Source organism: Eptesicus fuscus, chromosome 11 (genome assembly GCF_027574615.1).
Source record: "Eptesicus fuscus isolate TK198812 chromosome 11, DD_ASM_mEF_20220401, whole genome shotgun sequence".
NCBI lineage: Eukaryota > Metazoa > Chordata > Mammalia > Chiroptera > Vespertilionidae > Eptesicus > Eptesicus fuscus.
The window spans coordinates 47,013,235-47,035,107 of record NC_072483.1 but is presented as its reverse complement, the minus strand read 5'-3'; the positions used below and the strand labels follow the sequence as shown (position 1 = coordinate 47,035,107).

Genomic DNA, 21,873 nt, shown 5'->3' with positions numbered 1-21,873 from the left:
AACATCAGAATTACGGGGGTGCCAGAAGAAGAGAGAGAGCAAGATATTGAAAACCTATTTGAAGAAATCATGATAGAAAACTTCCCCTACCTGGTGAAAGAAATAGACTTACAAGTCCAGGAAGCACAGAGAACCCCAAACAAGAGGAATCCAAAGAGGACCACACCAAGACACATCATAATTAAAATGCCAAGGGCAAAAGACAAAGAGAGAATCTTAAAATCAGCAAGAGAAAAACAGTTAGTTACCTACAAGGGAGTACCCATATGACTGTCAGCTGATTTCTCAACAGAAACTATGCAGGCCAGACAGGAGTGGCAAGAAATATTCAAAGTGATGAATAGCAAGAACCTACAACCAAGATTACTCTACCCAGCAAAGCTATCATTTAGAATTGAAGTCAGATAAAGAGCTTCACAGATAAGAAAAAGCTAAAGGAGTTCATCACAACCAAACCCGTATTATATGAAATGCTGAATGGTACTCTTTAAGAAGAGGAAGAAGAAGAAAAAGGTAAAGATAAAAAATTATGAACAACAAAGTGACAACAAATACATATCTATCAACAAGTGAATCTAAAAATCAAATGAATAAAATATCTGATGAACAGAATAAACTAGTGAATGTAATAGAATCAGGGGCATGGAAATGGAGTGGACTAACAATTCTCGGGGGGGAGGGGGTGTGGGGAGGGTACGGGAAGAGATTGGATAAAGATCTTATATGCATGTATGCAGTACCTATGGACGCAGACAGTGGGGTGGCGAGGGCCTGGGGTGAGATGGGAACTGGGTGGAGGGGAGCTATTGGGGGGGGGGGGAGAGGGACATCTGTAATAATCTGAACAATAACGATTTAAAAAAACATATCTATAACTTTGTGATCAAAAGGAAAAATTTTGGAACAAGTAAGTGATTAAGTATACTATTCGTTTGGTTTTAGTTCCAAAATTTAAAGCATTAATTCTTAGCCTCTTTTGGTTCATGGACCCCTTTGAGAATCTAATGAAAGTCATAGCTCTTTCTTAAGAAATATATATACACATATAAAAATAAACCATTCAGAGGATTCATACCTGCTGAAGTCTATCTACTTTTAAGGCAGAACTTCTAATTGTTAGGCCCAGTAAATTACAGGGAAGAGAGATGTATTTCCTCAGTCCTCAAGGCAGACAGAAGGGCAGGGACTGAGTAGCCTCTTCAGTTGCCTCAGTGTCCCATCCAAACATCATTTCCACATCTACCATATTATGAAAAAGGTTAGTAACTATTAACCCTTAAGGTCCAAACCTTTATTTAAAAGGAAATTTTAATATAAGAACCTCTTTCATATCATTGCTGTTATGAACACATTAACAACTGCTGGACATAGAAACCGGGACTCAAAAGAACTGTTGGCCCAGAAGGAAACTCACTACAGACTGATTCATTTGCCTCTCAGCATAACCATTATTGCTTGTCTCATTTTCAGTGCCTATAAGTGTATTCCTAGTATCACATGAGCTCACTCATCTAGGGGAAAAGATGAACAACATAGACTGAAGAACAAGAACAGCAATGATCAGACTGTCAGACCTCAGAGGGAAAGTAGGGGAGGGTGGGGACAAGGGAGATAGATCAACCAAAGGACTTGTGTGCTTGCATATGAGCCTAACCAATGATCACGGACAACAGGGGGAGGGGGGCTTGCGTGTGGGGGGGATTGGGAAGGGAACGGGGGGAGGGGGTTGATGACAAATATGTGATACCTTAATCAATAAAGTAATTTAAAAAAAAAAAAAGAACCTCTTTCAGCTGGACATACAAAATCTAAGTAAAATCAAGAAAACTTCTTAAATGATACCATTTTTAATTTAAGAGCCTTTAAAAGATAAAAAAAAGAACCTGGCCTCTGTGACAGCTTAGAGAACCAATGGTTATCTAAGATAATTTAATTAAAGCACCTATAAACATAAGTGTAAAGGAGAGAAAACAGATGAAAGGAAAGCTAGAATAGAAGAATGAGAAAACACACTGGGCCAAAAGACTGAAGGATGCAATGTAAGGCTCAACAGCTTTGAAAAGCAAGAGAGAAAGAGGATTAAATAAAGGAGGGCACAGAAAGCTCTCTTAGATACTCGGTGCAGGGAAGAAATCAATTCAAAAGAGCTACTGGGCAGAAAGTAAAGAACAATTTGAATAGAGTGTCAAGTGGCTTCAAGGAGTAAAATTTCAACCTGGAACTAAGCCCAAGGGACAATAATAATGGTCTGAGCAATCTTTGGACCGGCGTTAAAGGAGTGTATCAGATGGCTGTAGACTTAACAAATTAATAGCCGAAAGACTAAAGAACCAAGCTCTGTGAGCCCATTTAAATGATGTAAGACTGTCCAACATGGATGGAACATATTATAAGATCTATAAACAGAATTGGTCTTTGTATTTCAGGCTGAGCAGAGTATGGGAACTAAGACATCTTACATAGCAAGTATTCCATAAAGACTTGATGAAACAAAGACTTGATGTAATAGAACACCAAAAAATTATTTCAAGGGTGTCTAATTAAATAACAAGGAACCCATTTAATAATCCCAGATTTCAAATATGCTTTGAAGAACCACTCTTACACCTGACACTTAGACCCTAGGAGCATAGGGGCCTTGCTCTCATGGAGCTAATTTTCTATTGGGTGGGGAGGGGAGTAGAGGACAGAGAGAGAAACAAAAAATTAAATATGAATAATAAGCTCTATGAAAATTTAACATGATTTATAGAGTGCATCCATTAGGCTCCGTTAAATCAGATTTGTCAGGGAAGGCTTTTCTAAAGAGGTGATATATGCAGGCTACAGGCCAAATGACAGCAAGGAGCTAGGCTAGGTATACAAAAAGCTCTGTAGAGAATACTGTCAAGAGGCCTGACAAATGCAAGTGTATATATTCAGGTACTAGTGATCTCTCCCGCAGTGAACAGGAGAAGAGCTTTCTAGACAACTAGAATGGCTCCAAAGAAAAAATGAGGCAGGAAGTAATGTGTTCATATTAGCAGTTCACAGATACTTTTTTCAAGGAACACAATGGTTTTTAATGATTAAGAAGGTTAAATATTCCTTAGTGAAGTAGGATGTTATGGCAATAATGGAATGGCCCAATGGAATGATATAAAGAGACTAAAGGCCCAGTGCACGAAATTCATGCATGGCCAGGGGGGAGGGTGTCCCTCATCTCAGCCTGCACCCTTTCCAATCTGGGATCCCTCTCACAATCCAGGACTGCTGGCTCCCAAATGCTCGCCTGCCAGTCTGCCTGATTGCCCCTAACCACTTCTGCCTGCCAGCCTGATCACCCCCTAACCACTCCCCTGCCAGCCTGATAGACACCTAACTTCTCCCCTGCCAGCCCGATTGCCCCTAACTGCCCTCCCCTGCCAGCCTGGTCACCCCTAACTGCCCTCCCCTGCTGACCTGGTCACTCCAAACTGTCCTCCCCTGCTGTTCTGGTTGCTCCCAACTGCCCTCCCCTGCTGGCCCAGTCACCCCTAACTTCCCTCCCTTGCCAGCCTGGCCATCCCTAACTGCCCTCCCCTGCCAGCCCGATTGCCCCTAACTGCCCTCCCCTGACGGCCTGGTCGCCCTCTAACTGTCCTCCCCTGAAGGCCGGGTCGCCCTCAAACTGCCCTCCCTTGCCAGCCTGGTTGCCCTTAACTGCCCTCCCCTGCCAACCTGGTCACCCCAACTGCACTCCCCTGCAGGCCTGGTCTCCCCCCCCCCCCGCAACTTCCCTCCCCTGCAGGCCTGGTCACCCCCAACTGCCCTCCCCTGCAGGCCTGGTGCCCCCCAACTGCCCTCCCCTGCCGGCCTGGTCACCCTTAACTGCCTTCTCCTGCTTGCTTGGTCGCCCCCAACTGCCCTCCCCTGCAGGCCAGGTTGCCCCCAACTGCCTTCCCCTGCTGGTCCAGTCATCCCTAACTGCCCTCCCCTGCTGGCCTGGTCACCCCTAACTGCCCTCCCTGCAGTCCTGGTCCCCCCCAACTGGTCGAACTCCTGGTCGAGGGGACATCTTGTGTGTTGGAGTGATGGTCAATTTGCATATTACCTCTTTGTTATATAGGATGATAAAATGAGCTTATCAAATTTTATTTTACTTCAAGCTTTTTTGATTTCTAGAGAGAATGGAAGAGAGGCAGGAGGGGGAGAGAGAGAGAGAAACATGGACATGAGAGAGACACATCAATTGGTGGCCTCCCACATGCGCCCCCACCAGGGCCAGGGAACGTGCAATGAAGATACATGTCCTTGTCCAGGAACCCTTCAGTCCTTGGGCTAATATTCTAACCACTGAGCAACCGGCCAGGGCTTACCTCAAGCTTTTAAAACGTTTCATTGAAGAACAACTGTTAGAAAATTGCAGCTTAGTAAAATATCACAAACCAAAGTTAAATGACTAAAAGCAGAATTCTTGGACTCTAAGAAAGAGAAAGAAAGGGAATAGGATAGGAGAGGAGCAAAGGGACAGAGGATTCTGGAGTCTGCAAATTACGGAATCTTTAAAAGGAGTAGGAGTACAAGGAGAGGCCAATTCAAATAACCATATGCTTCAAAAATTAGACAAGTATCTGAGATAAGCTCCCCTAAAAATTTGCCTTTGGTGTGCACATCCCATTCCCAACTTAGCACATATTACACATATATACACTACTTTGCATACAATTTAAAATAATAACAGAGATCCCTAGAGAGTTGCCCCAAACTAAAAGACCCTAAAAATAATCTGTTCTCTTAATTTTACAGAAGGGACAATCTTAGAAACACTAAATGACAAACCTTTCTGATAAAATTGTTTTGAAACTCCTGAAATAGCTAATGGACACAGACAATAGTGTGGTAAAGACACAGGGTGGGGCAGGACTGGATGGATGGGGGCAAAGGGAAGGAAAACAAGGAACATCTGTAATACTGTCAACAATAACAAGAGAAAAAGAAAAAGAAAGAATAATAATAAACTCCTGAAGATCACAAAAGGCATACCATAAAAATACACGTTATCAACCTAAACTAATCTATAAATTTAATATGAACCTCAGTAAAAATGCCAATAAGGAATAAACAAGTTGGTTGTAAAGTTTGTATGGAAAAATAACAATAGCTAAGAAAATTCTGAAAAATTAGAGTTATAAAGTTAAAGTAGCTTTACCAGATATTAAAACTTACTATAAAATTTAAATAATCAAAACAGTGTATCCAGCCTTTAGGGAGCTTACATTCTAGAGGTTAGAGATACACATCTATGATAATAAAAGCATAATATGCTAACTAGATCAGATGTCCTTCCAGACGACCTCTGGACGAAGCCGCGGCGGCGGGGGCTGAGGCAGAGGCGGCTGCCACAGCCAACCAAGGCAGAGGCAGCTGCTACAGCAGCGGGGGGCCAAGCCCCTTGCACTAATTTTGTGTATCGGGCCTCCCGTTAATGATAAATACAATTAAATAAACTACAGAATAAAGAAAGAAGGAGACAGGTCATAAATTCAGTTCCAAATTCGACAATATATAGTCTTGTGCCTCCACAAAAAAAGTCACCAAATGACAAAGAAAGACAGTGAGAGAGGAAGAAACAAAGAAACTAAAAAACAGTCAGAAAACAACAAAATGGCAAGAGTAAATCTTTACCTATCAATAAATACTTTGAATATAAATGGATTAAATTCTCCAATCTAAAGATATACACTGAGTGGCCAGATTATTATGATCTCTGAACGCATAATAATCTGGCCACTCAGTGTGTGTGTGTGTGTGTGTGTGTGTGTGTGTGTGTGTGTGTGTGTGTGTGTGTATTAGAGGCCCGGTGCAGGAATTCGTGCATGGGTGGGGTCCGGCCAGCCTGGCCAGGGGGAGGGAGGACATGGGCGGTTGGCCGGCCTGCTTGCTGGTGGAACTCCTGGTCGAGGGGACAATTTGCATATTAGCCTTTTATTATATAAGATATACACTGAGTGGTGGCCAGATTATTATGCTTTCAGAGATCATAATAACCTGGCCACTCAGTGTAGAGCAGCTGAATGAATAAAAAATACAGTAAGATCCAATGATATGCTGCCTACAAGAGATTCTCTTTAATTTTATGGACATGGATAGGCTGAAAGTGAAGGGATGGAAAAAAATATTCCAAGCAAATGTAACCAAAAGAGAGCAGGAGTGGCTATACTTATATCAGACATAATAGACTTTAATTCAAAAATGGTGACATGCCCTGACTGGTTTGGCTCAGTGGATAGAGCGTCGGCCTGCAGACTGAAAGGTCCCAGGTTCGATTCCGGTCAAGGGCATGTACCTTGGTGGCGGGCACATCCTCAGTGGGAGATGTGCAGGAGGCAGCTGATCGGTGTTTCTCTCTCATCGATGTTTCTAACTATTCCTCTCCCTTCCTCTCTGTAAAAAAAATCAATAAAATATTTTTTTTAAATGGTGACAAGAGACAAGGAAAGATATTACATTATGATAAAGGGGTCAATTCATCAAGAAGATATAACAATTTTAAATATTTATACATTCAACATCAGAGCGCCTAAATAAATAAAACAAATACTAACACAACTGGAAGGAGAAATAAACATTAATACAAAATCATAGGGGACTACAATATACCACTCTCAACAATGATATCCAAAGAGGATATTAATAAGGAAACAGCAATTTGAAACAACACTACAGATCAAATGAACCTAACAGACATTTACAGAACATTTCAGCCAACAGAATATACATTAGTCTCAAGAGTGAAACAGGACATTCTCAAAGAAAGATCATATGTAAGGCCATAAAACAAGTCTTTAAAAGTTCAAGAAATCCTTTCCCCAGCCGCTGGTAAGGTGCTCGGTCCTTCCAAAGAAGCTAAGACTGTGTTGGGGTGAGACCCTCACTTCACCCAGCGATTAGCACCACTCCTGACAGCACTCGCCCACACCAGGGTCTTGGAACTCGCCTGCATCTACTCAGCCCTTATCCAGCAGTGACAGTGATGGATGATAAGATCAATGCTCTCATTAAAGCAGCTGGTGTAAATGTTGAACCTTCCTGGCCAGGCTTGTTAACAAAGGCTCTGACCAATGTCAACATTGGGAGTCTCATCTGCAATGTAGGGCCTGGTGGACCTGCCCCAGCAACTAGTGCTATACCAGCAGGAGATCCTGCCCCCTCCACCACTGCTGCCTCAGCTGAGGAGAAGAAAGTGAAAGCAAAGAAAGAAGAATATGAGGAGTATAATGATGACATGGGTTTTGATCTTTTTGACTAAACCTCTTTTGTAACACACTGAATAAAAAGCTGAATTCTGTGGGTGTTTTTTTTTTTTTTAAAAAAAAAGGTCAAGAAGATTGAAATTATATCAGACATCTAACCTGAAACCACAGGTTATTAAACTATAAATCAATAAAAAGAGGAAAACTGGAATACTCACAAATATGTGGAAATTAACACACCCCTAAACCAATGGGTCAAAGAAATCAAAAGGAAAATTTAAAAATATCTTAAAGCAATACAAACCAAAGCCTATGGGATGAAGTAAAAGACATTCTAAAAGGAAAATTTGTATCATTCATAAAGTTCTACATTAAAAAATAAGAAAGATCTCAAATGAACACCCTAACTTGATACAGTAAGGAACTAGAAAAAAAAGAAAAAAATAAGCCCAAATTACCAATAGGATGGAAAAAAGAATAGAGCAAAAATAAACAAAGAGAAAAGATCAATAAAACTAGGAGTTCATTTTTTTTAAAGACAAATCCTTAGCTAGACTAGATAAGAGGAAAAGCAAGATGATTCGATTAATAAAATTATAAATTAAAGAGGAGAAATTACAACTGATACCACAGAAATACAAAGAATCATAAGAGACTACTATGAACTATCATACGCCAACAAATTGGATAACCTAGAACCATGGTCGGCAAATTGCGACTCATGAGCCACATGAGGCTCTTTGGCCCCTTGAGTGTGGCTCTTCCACAAAATACCACGGCCTGGGCGAGTCTATTTTGAAGAAGTGGTGTTAGAAGAAGTTTAAAAAATTTGGCTCTCAAAAGAAATTTCAATCGTACTGTTGATATTTGGCTCTGTTGACTAATGATTTTGCCGACCACTGACCTAGAAGAAATAGGTAAACTCCTCAAACAAACCATCTAATATGAATGAATGAATGAATGAATGAATGAATGAATGAAAATAAAAAACCCAAACAGACCAATAACAAGTAAGGAAAAGTAAATCAGTAATCAAAAAAATCTCAAACAAGAAAAGGCCAGGACCAGATGACTTCACTGATGAATTTCATAAAACACTTAAAGAAGAATTAACTCTAATCCTTCTCACACTCTTTCAAAATATTGAAGAGGAGGAAATGCTGCTTATGTTGATACCAAAGCAATACAAGGACACTAGAGGAAAAGAATATTACAGGCCAACATCCCTGATGAATATTAATGCAAAAATTCTCAAAAAAAAATGCTAACAAACCAAATTAAACAACACATTAAAAGATCATGTAAGATTTATCCCTGGTTCAACATACAGAAATCTATCAATGTAACACACCAGATTAACAAAAGGAAGGATAAAATTTATATAATAATCTTAACAGTTGCAGAAAAATCATTTGGCAAATTCAACATCCAATCATGGTTTAAAAAAAATTATCAGCAACTGGGGACAGAGGGAATGTACCTCAACATAATAAAGGCCATATATGACAAGCCACAGCTAAAATCATACTTAATATTGAAAAACTGAAAGCTTCTCTTCTAAGATTAGAAAGAAGACCAGGGTGCCCTATCTCCCCACTTCTATTCAGGATAGCACTGGAAGTCCTTGCCAGAGTAACTAGGGAAGAAAAAGAAATAAAAGGTATCCAAATTAGAAATAAAAAAGTAAAACTGTCTTTGCTTACGAGATGACATTATATCAGAAAATCTTAAAAACTATACCAAAAATCTGTTAGAACTAATATTGAAAAAATCAACATCAAAATTCAACTGCATTTTTATATACTAACTAGAGGCCTGGTGCACAGATTTGTACACCGGTGGGTTTCCTCAGCCTGGCCTGTGCCCTCTCACAATCTGGGACCCCTCGGAGGATGTCAGACTGCCAGTTTCGGCCCGATCCCCGCAGGCCAGGCTGAGGAAACCCAGTGCACGGGGCCTCTAGTATGCATATAAGATCTTAGGTTAATCTCTTCTCACCCTCCCTCTTCCCTTCCCTCTGAGATTCATCAAGCTGTTCCATGTTTCCATGCCTGTGTGTTGAGCGTCTGCCCCCTGGTGGTCAGTGCACATCATAGCTACCAAACAGTCAAATGGTCGCTTAGGCTTTTACATATATAGATAATGAACTACCTGAAAGAGAAATTAAGAAAAAAATCCAATTTACAATAGCATTAAAAATAATAAAATACATAAAAATAATTTTAACCAAGGAGGTGAAAGATCTATGCATTGAAGACTATGAAATACTGATGAAAGAAGACACAAATAAATGGAAAGATATCCTGTGTTCATGGATGTTAAGATCTCCATACTACCCAAAGCAACCTACAAATTCAATGCAATCCCTAGCAAAATTCCAACAGCATTTTTCACAGAAATATAAAAAAAAAAAACAACACTAAAGTTCACATGAAACCACAAAAACCCTAAAGAGCCAAAGCAAACTTGAGAAAGAACAAAGTTAGAGGCATCGTACTTCCGAATTTCAAATATATCAGAAAGTGATTGTAATCAAAACAGAATGGCATTGGTTTAAAAAAAAAGACAAATTAATGGGGCAGAACAGAAACCTCAGAAATAAGCTCAGGCATATACAGTCAACTAATATTCAATAAGAAAGCCAAGAATACACAATGGAGAAAGGATAATCTCTTCAATAAATGGTGATGGGAAAACCGGACATTCACATACAAAGGAATGAAATTGGATCACTATCTTATACCACTCATAAAGTTAACTCAAGTAGGATTAAAAACTTAAATACCACAAACCATAAACTCCCAGAAAAAAACATAGGGAAAAAGCTCCTTGATGTATGCCTTGGCAATGATTTTTTAGATATGACATAAAAAAATACAAGCAACACAAGCAAAAATAAACAAATGGTACTACATCAAACTAAAAAGTTTCTACACAGCAAAATAATCAATCAATGAAATTAAAAGTAACCTAAGGAATGAGAGGAAATATTTGCAAATCATTTATCTGATAAGGGGTTGATATCCAAACTATATAAAAAACTCATACAACTCAACAGCAAAAAAAAAACCAAAAAAAAAACTCTAATTTTAAAATGGACAGAGGACCTGATCTCTCTCTCTCTCTCTCTCTCTCTCTCTCTCTCTCTCTCTCTCTCTCTCTCTCTCTCTCTCTCATACACACACACACACACACACACACACAAAGCTGACCCTTGAACAATACAAGAATTAGTGATGTTGACTCCTTGCACAGTCAAAAATATGCATAGCTTTGCCTCCCCAAAAATTTAACTACTAATAGCCTACTGTTGACTGCAAGCCTTACCAATAACATAATCAATTAACACATATTTTATGTGTTATATTATCATATACTGTACTCTTACAATAAAGTTAGATCAAGAAAATATTATTAACAAAATCATAGGAAGAAAAAATACATTTACAGTATTTATTGAAAAAAATTCCCATATATTTGGACCTGTGCAGTTCAAACCTATGTTGTTCAAGGTTCATGTGTGTTTGTGTGTGTGTGAATATCATTCAGCCATAAAAAAGAAGAAAATCCTGCCATTTGTGACAACATGCATGAACCTGGAGGGCATTATTATGCTAAGTGAAACAAGTCAAACAGAGAAAGACGAATACTGTATGATTTCACTTATATGTGGAAATCTGAAAAAGTTGAATTCATAGAAACAGAGTACAATGGTGGTTTTCAGCGGCTGCAGGGTGAGGAAAATGAGGAATTATATTGAACATAGGGTACAAACTTTCAGTTATAAGATGAGTAATTTGGGGGACAGAAGAGGGCTGGAAGAGGTTAATGGGGGAAAAGGAAGACCTATGTAATACTTTCAACAATAAAGATTTTTTTTAAAGGTGAGTAATTTGTGGGGATCTAATGTACAGCATGGTGACTACAGTTAACAATACTGTGTTGTATAGTTGAAATTTACTGAAAAAAACTTACTGAGGAAAGAAGGTAACCATGTGAGGTGGGGGTGTGTTAAATAACCTTATTGTGGTTGGTATTCATTTTATAATATACACATATATCAAATCATCATATTATATACCTTAAATTTATACAGTTTCATTTGTCAACTAGAGGCCCAGTGCATGACTGAATCATGCACGTGTAAGGTCCCCTACACGCTTTCGCTTTCGATCACGGGGGAGCTGGGTGCCTGTCTGCTGGTGCACCAGGCCTTTCGGAAGCCTCTGGCGCAGCGGAGGCTTCCGAAAGGCCTGGTGCTGGAGCAGACAGGCACCCAGCTCCCACGCTTTCGCTTTCGATCGCGGGGAGCTGGGTGCCTGTCTGCTGGTGCACCAGGCCTTTCAGAAGCCTCCGGCTCGGCAGAGGCTTCTGAAAGGCCTGGTGCCGGAGCAGACAGGCACCCAGCTCCCCTGCTTTTGATGGTCCGCAGCAGGACGTGAGCTCACTGCCCCAGAGGCCCCTTCTGTTCCGCAGTACAGCCATGGCACGATGCGAGCTCAGCGTCCCGCTGGCCCAATCGGCTACCCCGGCCACCCCAAGTCCCGCCCCCTGTGCCTCCCGCTGGCCCAATCGTGGGCGTAGCAGAGTGATGATAATGTACATATTACCATTTTATTAGGTAGGATTATACCTCAATAAAGCTAAGGGGAAAATCAGGTTGCATGGTCCTTCTAATTAAATTAAATGACAATGAGAAATTTTCTTAGTTTAAGAATCTATTATAGCCCAGCTAGCGAGGGTCAGTAGTGAGCCATCAACCTATGAACCCAGAGTTCACAGTTCAATTCCCTGTCAGGGTATATTCTCAGGTTGAGGGCTCGATCCCCAGTGTGGGGCGTGCAGGAGGCAGCCGAACAATGATTGATTCTCTCCATCATTGATGTTTCTATCTCTCTCCTTCTCCCCTTCCTCTCTCAAATCAATAAAAAAATATATATTTTTTTAAAGAATCTATTATAGCCAGGCCGGTATGGTTCAGGCGTTTTGCGTCAACCTATGAACCAAGAGGACATTGGTTCGATTTCCAGTCAGGGTACATGCCGGGGTTGTGGGCTTGATCCCCAGTAGGGGCGTGCAGGAGGCAGCCAGTTGATGTTTCTCATCAATGTTTCTATCTCTCTCCTTCTCCCTTCCTCTCTCTCTAAAATTCAATTTTTTTAAAAAAAATTTAATGTAAAAAAAAGATACTCTATTACATATAGTATTTTAATACAAGCATTAAGGCTGAACCTTTCTAACCACTTTCTAATCTCATAGCTCTTTTTAGTTTAAAAAACTCTTCATCACCTTGAGATTTTACATTACCTTAAATACATTTCATATTAGAATTCAGGTAATATCACATACTTATCAATATTTAGTTATCTACTAGAGGCCCGATGCACAAAAGTCGTGCAAGGGGCTCAGCCCCCGCCACCACGGCAGTGGCGGCTGCCTCTGCCTTGGCCTTCTCTGCCTCGGCCTCCGCCGTGGCTTCGTCCGGAAGGTCGTCCAGAAGGATGTCCAGTCTAGTTAGCATATTATGCTTTTATTATTATAGACTAGAGGCCCGGTGCACGAAATTCGTGCACAGAGGGGGGTTGTCCCTTAACCCAGCCTGTACCCTCTCCAATATGGGACCCCTCAAGGGATGTCCTACTGCCCGTTTAGGCCCGATCCCGGAAACGGGCAGTCGGACATCCCTCTCACAATCCAGGACTGCTGGCTCCCAACTGCTTGCCTGCCTGCCTTCCTGATTGCCCCTAACCGCTTCTGCCTGCCAGCCTGATCACCTCCTAACCACTCTGCTGCCAGCCTGTATGCCCCCAACCTCCCTCCTCTCCCGGCCTGGTCACCCCTAACTGCCCTCTCCTGCAGGGCTGATCACCTCCAACTGCCCTCCCTTGCAGGCCTGGTCCTTCTCAACTGCCCTCCCTTGCAGGCCGGGTGCCTCCCAACTGCCCTCTTCTGCTGGCCATCTTGTGGTGGCCATCTTGTGTCCACATGGGGGCAGGATCTTTGACCACATGGGGGCAGCTATATTGTGTGTTGCAGTGATGATCAATCTGCATATTACTCTTTTATTAGATAGGATAGAGGCCTGGTGCACCTGGGGGCCAGCTGGTTTGCCCTGAAGGGTGTCCCGGATCAGGTGGGGGTTCCCTTGGGGCGTGGGGCGACCTGAGAGAGGGGCCTGTGGTGGTTTGCAGGCCGGCCACACCCCCTGGCAACCCAAGCGGAGGCCCTGGTATCTGGAATTTATTTTCCTTCTACAATTGAAACTTTGTAGCCTGGAGCGGAGCCAAGCCTGGGGCTCCCTCCGAGGCCGGCAGCCATTTCTGTTGGGGTTATAATTAAAACTTTGTAGCCTTAAGCGGGTGGGCCCGGCCAGGGTGTGCGGAAAGCTTTGCTTCCCCTGTTGCCGGCGGCAACCCTGGCCTGCTCTCTCAAGCTCCACTCTGCCGTCATTTGTTTGAATTTGTTTACCTTCTATAATTGAAACTTTGTAGCTTGAGTGGAGGCTTAGGCCTGGCAAGGGCAGGCGGAAAGCTTGGCTTCATCTGTTACCTAGGAAACCTTGCTCTCTGTGGCTGTAGCCATCTTGGTTTGGGTTAATTTGCATGCTCCCTCTGATTGGGTGGTGGGCGTGGCTTGTGGGTATGTCGGAGGTATGGTCAATTTGCATATTTGTCTATTATTAGGCAGGATTACTTAAAGTAGATACTGGTGCATATTTTACTAAAATAGTTTAAACTGTGCATATACATTTTATACACACTTTCTTAAGTATATAAATTTGATAACATAAAAACATTTAAGATATACTAATACAGAAACTCAGAATCTGAGTTAAAAACCCTTCTCAATATTACTCCAAATAAACTTAATAGAAAGTACCACTGTCCTTTTTCTCAATGAGAAGGGTTAACTAGTGTTAAAGTTCTGGTTTATAAAAACCTAAACATCTTTTCTTTCAGAGTACCTAATTACAAGAGAGTAATATGAGTAAATAATGAAAAATATTAACTATAACACATTACAATAACAATTTCAGAGATAAAGAACACCTACCTTATAGGTTTGTTTCTATTTTTTTTAATGAACTATATAGAAGTATCCTTGTTTTTATATATATTTTTTTAATTGATTTCAGAGAGGAAGGAAGAGGGATAGATAGAAACATCCACAATGAGAGAGACTCATGGATTGGCTGCCTCCTCCAAGTCCCCCACTGGGGATCAAGCCCACAACCCGGGTATGTGCCTTTGACCGGAATCAAACCTGGGACCTTTCAGTTCACAGGCCGATGCTCTATCCCCTGAGCCAAACTGGCCAGGGCAGTATCCCTGTTTTTTAAAATTTCACTTTAAACCACTTTACTTTAATGTAACTGTTTTTGCTAACCAAAAGAAATACAAAAAGAATTTTTGCTCTTACAAAAAAAAGTCAAAAAGCAAAAACAGTGTTTAATGTTTGTTTTGCAGTGAGCTGTGGTAGAGCCATTCAGAAAAATAGAAGGCACTTAAAGGTGTTGATAAAAATATATACTTCCTATTGTTTCATTCACATGTAATCAGTCCGAATAACAAAGTGATATTTTTCTGAATACACGAGTAGATATATTAGTCCTTTTGCTGAAAAATACCTTAAAGAAACTAACCTCGATAATAGGTGTTTTCTGGTAGTAAGTGTGCTGATCACCCACCAGGCATTACCAAGTATGGTGGTAACATTTATGTTGTGTTCCTACTGCTGAATACAATACAGTTGCTGCCACCATGTAACCAAAGCCTAAAAGCACAATTAGGGCTAATCATATGAAAAATGCAATGTGTTTTATTGTAAGTGCCATTGACAGAAAGGGCAACTCTGAAGCATCTTCACGGGAGATCTGGAAAGAGTACAATATAAAATTGGCAATCACGGCATAGGTGAAAGACCTAACCTGCAGCCGGGCACAACAATTTCAAAGGCACAACTAGAGGTCAGAACGGACATCGTCCAGAACCACAGGAGAGCTGGCGGACTGAAATGCCCACAGCTGGGGGGAAGGAGAAGGCCACAGGGACAATCGGGGGAGCAGTAAAAGCCTGAGGTATGGAGAAACTGGCGGAGACACGAGCACGCGCGCCTGCGGGGAGGATGGAGCCGGAGAGGAAGGGGCGGCTGACGGCCTGGCCAGCGTTCACTGGCAGGAAGGAGATAAAGGCTCCGGCGTGCAGCGCTAAGCGCCGGCTCCGACTGCACTGAGCGCCAGTTCCGGGCGAAACCCTGGGAAGCCAGGCGCAGGCTGGGGGAATGAATCTGGGCTGTGGGGCGCAGGCACAGAGGAGCGGGGTAAGGCAGAGCTCCAGAGGCGCGCATGGGAAGGGGCGCAAAGGACGGACTGTTGCCTGCTCCACTGAACTGCCCTAGCGGGAAGGAGACATAAGCTCAGGACCGTGCTGAACCCCAGTTCCGACTGCACTGAACCCCAGTTCCGGGCGAAACCCTGGGAAGCCAGGCGCACGCTGGGGGAATGAATTTGGGCTGTGGTGGCGGAGGCACAGAGAAGCGGCGGCTCCAGACGCGCGCACTGGAAGGTGCGCAGAGGACGGACTTTTGCCTGCGCCACTGGGTGGCCCTGCTGGGAAGGAGACAGGGACGCCAGACTGCGCTGAGACCCAGTTCCAACTACACTGAAACCCAGTTCCAGGCGAGAATCTGGGAGTCCAGATTCATTAGGGGAGGGACTGGACTGTTTGGCAGTGGGCGAAACTCCAGGGCGCGTTTCTCTCAGAGGTGTTTGCAAGGAATACAGAGGGACACAGACACAGGAGCCTCATAGGGCGGGGCTGACAGGAAGCCAAGGTTGTAGGCTCCACCCTGTAGCTCCGCCCCAGCCAAGCTGAGCAGAAGCTTTTTCCTGCTGAGTGCCTCAGGTAGTGGCTGACCCACACTACATTGGAGACCCAGAAACGAGGGCATCTAGTGGTTGGTGGGAGATGACACCAGATTTCAATCACTTGCATAAGGGAGGCATTCTAGAGGCAGACTCAGTGAGCGCCAAGGCATTGCTGCATCAAGACCCGGCCCACAAACATGTCTCCTGCACAGCAACTCTTCCTATATAGACAAAGAGGGTCCTCACGGCCAATTGGCCTGCAGGACAATTCCTCCCAGTGACACCAACAACAATCAAGACTTAACTGTACAAAGGAGGACCAAGATGGAGACATAGGGCGGCAGCCTGATCGTTGCCTACCACAACAATATTGAGACTACGACGGGAGAGCAGAGCAGACACCAGCCAGAAAGACCGGGGGGCTGGCTGAGCAGATGCTCTACAACTAGAATAAAAGAGAGGGGTACGCAGGATGATGCTGATGCTGGTGACCCAAAGTCCACACTTTAAGAACTATGGCTCAGGCGACACAATGGTGGCCTGGAACGTGCTCGGCACAGTTCCCCCGGCGGTCTCCGGCTGAGGGGACGGCTCCACTCGCTGCTGAGCACGGACAGACGAGCCCCTGGGAGACATGGGGTGGGAGACTCCGTGCTTGCTGACCTCCGAGTCCTTCAAGAATCTCAATGCCCCGAAGTGGCCAGGTGCGCACGCTCAGCGACTGGCCACCGTTGCAGACCCAAGGGCCGACGCAGCGACACCGGACCAGCCCACCGCCGGGCACCGGGCACACCGGAGCCTTGCCGAGCCCGCCGCCCAACGAGTTCTGCGGCAGCCGCCCTGGAGCTCTGAGAAAATGACCGAAGGAATTGCTGAGAGGGAATTGACCAACAGGAATTGGGATCAAGAAGACGAAACCCCGCTGAGACCCGAGTCCAGGCGAGCCTGCGAGCCTCTGGGCTCAGATGTGGTCACACGCCTCTGGGTCTAGGTGAGGCCTCACGCCCCTGGGTTTGGGTGAGGCCACGCGCCCCTGGGTCCAGGTGAAGCTGGACTCCGGGTTCGGGTGAGGCCATGTGCCCCTGGGTCCGGGCGAATCTGAACCCTGGGTCCGGGTGAGGCCGTGGGCCCCTGGATCCGGGTAAGGCTGGGTCCCGAGTACGGGTGAGGCCGTGAGCCCCTGGATCCGGGTGAGACCACGCGACCAGGGGTCTGAGAGAGGTAATGCGCCCCTGGGTCCGGGTGGCTTCGTGCACCTAGGTCCAGGTGAGGCCACGTGCCCCTGGGTCTGAGAGAGGCCACACACCCCTAGGTCCGGGCGAGACCATGTGTCCCTGGATCCGGGTGGGGCCTCGTGCACCTAGGCCCGGGTGGGGCCGCGTGCCCCTGGGTCTGGGGGAGGCCAGGCGTCCCTGGGTCCGGGTGAGACCGTGTGTCCCTGGATCCGGGTGAGGCCTCGTGCACCTAGGCCCGGGTGAGGCCACGTGCCCCTGGGTCTGGGGGAGGCCAGGCATCCCTGGGTCCGGGTGAGACCGTGTGTCCCTGGATCCGGGTGAGGCCTCGTGCGCCTAGGCCCGGGTGAGGCCACGTGCCCCTGGGTCTGGGGGAGGCCAGGCGTCCCTGGGTCCGGGTGAGACCGTGTGTCCCTGGATCCGGGTGAGACCTCGTGCACCTAGGCATGGGTGAGGTCACGTGCCCCGGGGTCTGAGAGGCCAAGCGTCCCTGGGTCCGGGTGAGACCATGTGTCCCTGGATCCGGGTGAGGCCTCGTGCACCTAGACCCGGGTGAGCCCAAGTGGCCCTGGGTCTGGGAGAGGCCAAGCGTCCCTGGGTCCGGGTGCGACCATGTGTCCCTTGAGCCGGATGAGGCCTCGTGCACCTAGGCCCGGGAGAGGCCACGTGCCCCTGGGTCTGGGAGAGGCCAAGCGTCCCTGGGTCCGGGTGAGACCATGTGTCCCTGGATCCGGGTGAGGCCTCGTGCACCTAGGCCCGGGTGAGCCCAAGTGGCCCTGGGTCTGGGAGAGGCCAAGCGTCCCTGGGTCCGGGTGAGACCATGTGTCCCTGGATCCGGGTGAGGCCTCGTGCACCTAGGCCCGGGTGAGCCCAAGTGGCCCTGGGTCTGGGAGAGGCCAAGCGTCCCTGGGTCCGGGTGAGACCATGTGTCCCAGGATCCGGGTGAGGCCTCGTGCACCTAGGCCCGGGTGAGCCCAAGTGGCCCTGGGTCTGGGAGAGGCCAAGCGTCCCTGGGTCCGGGTGAGACCATGTGTCCCTGGATCCGGGTGAGGCCTCGTGCACCTAGGCCCGGGTGAGCCCAAGTGGCCCTGGGTCTGGGAGAGGCCAAGCGTCCCTGGGTCCGGGTGCGACCATGTGTCCCTGGAGCCGGATGAGGCCTCGTGCACCTAGGCCCGGGTGAGGCCACGTGCCCCTGGGTCTGGGAGAGGCCTAGCGTCCCTGGGTCCGGGTGAGACCATGTGTCCCTGGATCCGGGTGAGGCCTCGTGCACCTAGGCCCGGGTGAGCCCAAGTGGCCCTGGGTCTGGAAGAGGCCAAGCGTCCCTGGGTCCGGGTGCGACCATGTGTCCCTGGATCCGGGTGAGGCCTCCAGGGACACCTAGGCCCGGGTGAGCCCAAGTGGCCCTGGGTCTGGGAGAGGCCAAGCTTCCCTGGGTCCGGGTGAGACCATGTGTCCCAGGATCCGGGTGAGGCCTCGTACACCTAGGCCCGGGTGAGCCCAAGTGGCCCTGGGTCTGGGAGAGGCCAAGCGTCCCTGGGTCCTTGTGCGACCATGTGTCCCTGGATCCGGATGAGGCCTCGTGCACCTAGGCCCGGGTGAGCCCAAGTGGCCCTGGGTCTGGGAGAGGCCAAGCGTCCCTGGGTACGGGTGAAGCCAGATCCTGGGTCCGGGTGAGGCCGTGCGCCCCTGGATCCATCCGGGTGAGGCTGGGTCCCAGGCCCGGGTGAGACCACGCGCCCCTTGGGTATGGGTGAGGCCACGTGCCCTTTAGTCCGGGTGACGCCGTGCCCCTGGGTTCGGCCGAGACCAAACCTGAGGGAGTCGGACCTCCATTACCACCATTTGTCCACCATCCAGAGCTGAGGGGTCAGTGCTGACATGTACACATAAGGAACTACTGGACATTGAAATTGGGTCTCAAAAGAACTGTTGGTCCAGGGGGAAGCTCGCTACAGATTGATTCATTTGCCTGTCAGCATAACTATTATTGCTCGTCTCACATTCAGTTCTTATTAGTATATATCTAGTGACATATGATCTCGCTCATCTAGGGGAAATGATGAACAACATAGACTGAGGAACAAGAACAGAACCAGAAGCAAGGAGGCATCAATCGGACTATCGGGCCTCAGAGGGAGGATAGGGGAGGGTAGGGGGAGGGTGGGGGGAGGGGGAGAGTTCAACCAAAGGACCTGTATGCATGCATATAAGCCTATCCAACGGTTGAGTTCAACAGGGGGTTGGGGCATGCGTGGGGAGAGGGGTGGGATGGGAATGGGGGGATGAGGACAAATATGTGACACCTTAATCAATAAAGAAATTTAAAAAAAAAAACAAAAAAAAAAAAAAATAAAAAATAAAAAAAAATAAAATTGGCAATCACCCACCTTGGGGATGCTCTCAATGGGCTACCAGTCTGAATGAGAAATGCATTTGGAAGAAACTGTCACAAAGCAATGAACAATTTTTTAAATATGTTTTATTTATTTTAGAGAGAGGAATAGAGAGGGAGAGAGACAAATATCGATCAGCTGCCTCTTGCACTTCCCCTACTAGGGATCAAGACTGTAACCCAGGCATGTGCCCTGGCCAGGAATCAAAATGGCAACCTCTTGATGCATGAAGTGATGCTCAAGCCTAAGAAACCTAAAACACCAATCAGAAAGAATGTATGCACACCCATAGCAGCACAATTTACAATAGTTAAGATGTGGCAACAGTCCAAATGTCTGTCAGTAGATGAACGGATAAAAAAGCTGTGGTAGCCCTAACCCGTTTGTCTCAGTGGATAGAGAGCGTCAGCCTGCGGACTGAAGGGTCCCAGGTTCAATTCCAGTCAAGGGCATATACCTTGGTTGTGGGCACATCCCCAGTAGGGGGTGTGCAGGAGGCAGCTGATGGATGTTTCCCTCTCATCAATGTTTCTATCTCTCTGTCCCTCTCCCTTCCTCTCTGTAAAAAATCAATAAAATAGATTAAAAAAAAAAAAAAGCTGTGGTACATTTACACCATGGAAGATTATGCAGCAGTAAAAAAGAAGGATCTCCTACCCTTTGAGACAGCATAGAGGGACCTGAAGAGTATTATGCTAAGCGAAATAAGCCAGTCAGAGAAAGACAAGGATCTCACTCATATGTGTAATCTAATGAACAAAATAAACTGGTGAACAAAATAGATCCAGAGATATAGAAGCATGGAACAGATTGTAGAACCTCAGAGGGAGGGCGGTGGTGGGTGGGAAGAGATCAACCAAATAACTTGTATGCATATATGCATAACCCATGGACACAGACAATAGGGTGGTGGAAGTCTGGGGCAGGGGACAGGGGTGGGTTATAAGGTGTCAATTGGAGAAAAAAGGGGACATATGTAATACTTTGAACAATAAAGTTTTTTAATGAAGGGTGGGTTTGTGGAAGCTAATAAAGATGATGTTGGCTCTGGCCCGTGTTGCTCAATGGTTAGAGCGTCAGCCCATGCACTAAAGGTTTGAATTCCAGTCAAGGGCGCGTACCTGGGTTGCAGGTTCAGTCCCTGACCCCTGGTAAGGCATGTGCGGGGAAAAAACCAATTGATATGTGTCTCTCATCAATGTTTCTCTCTCTTTGTCTTTCTCTCTCTCCCTCCCTCCCTCCCTCCTCCCTTTCCTTTTCCTTCCCTTCCTCCTCCTTTTCTTTCCTCCTTTCCACTCTCTCTAAAAATCAATGGGCAAAATATCCTCGGGAAGGAGTAACAAACAAAAACTAAAAAAAAATGATGTTGAAGAGGTTTTGGCATCCCATGACCAACAACTTACAGATTAAAAACTAATGCAATTGCAAGAGGAAAGGATATGAACCAAAAGCTAATGCAATAGCAAATGGCCCGAAAATGAAGTCATCCAGGAACTGAAGGTGAAGCACTTGCATGAGATTTTCACTATGAATGACCATGCTGCAATGACTACAGAAAAGTATGACTTTAATTTTGAAAGGGCATGTAGGTTTAGGACAGGTTTGCAGGATGTTTTGAGCCTACAAAGAATTGTATGATAGAAAAATGTGTCATGCTAAGCAGACAAGTATATTGTAGTATATCAAGCCTTCCACATCAGCGACAGCAACTAACCTTGGACCTCAACTTTCAATATTAAGAAAAGCAGACATAATCTGCCTGCCCTGATGATTCAGACAATGATGAGATGTTAACAGATGACCCTCTGCCTCTCTCTTCTACACCTACCTCCCACTACCCCAACCTCCATCAACTCTGCCTAATACAGCATCATCACCACCTCTCACTTTCCAGTGTGCTCGCTGTCTTCCCAAATCTAGTAAGGCAAACTATACCATACATACATTATTTGTACTTTATATAGGCTGTGTACTTATATCATTCCTGTTTTTAATACTGTTGGTGTTATTTTAGGTTTTGTGTATTATCTGGTACGATTTGGTAGGTTATTTGGGGGATCTAAGAATACTCAAAAAATTTCCATATAAATTAATGGTAATTGCTTTTTCACTTTGTACCATTTCTGCTTACAGAAGATTTCATAGGAATACTCTATTTTCTCATAGCA

At 45.6% G+C, this 21,873-nt stretch overlaps 1 protein-coding gene and 1 pseudogene across 4 annotated transcripts in view; one reads left to right on the top strand and one right to left on the bottom strand.

The window, feature by feature from the left end:
* UBR3 (ubiquitin protein ligase E3 component n-recognin 3) overlaps positions 1–21,873 on the bottom strand; it is a 186,382-nt gene that overhangs the window by 147,823 nt on the left and 16,686 nt on the right. The gene's annotated exons all lie outside the window — the stretch shown is intronic.
* Positions 2,374–7,270, top strand: LOC129150779 (60S acidic ribosomal protein P1-like; annotated as a pseudogene).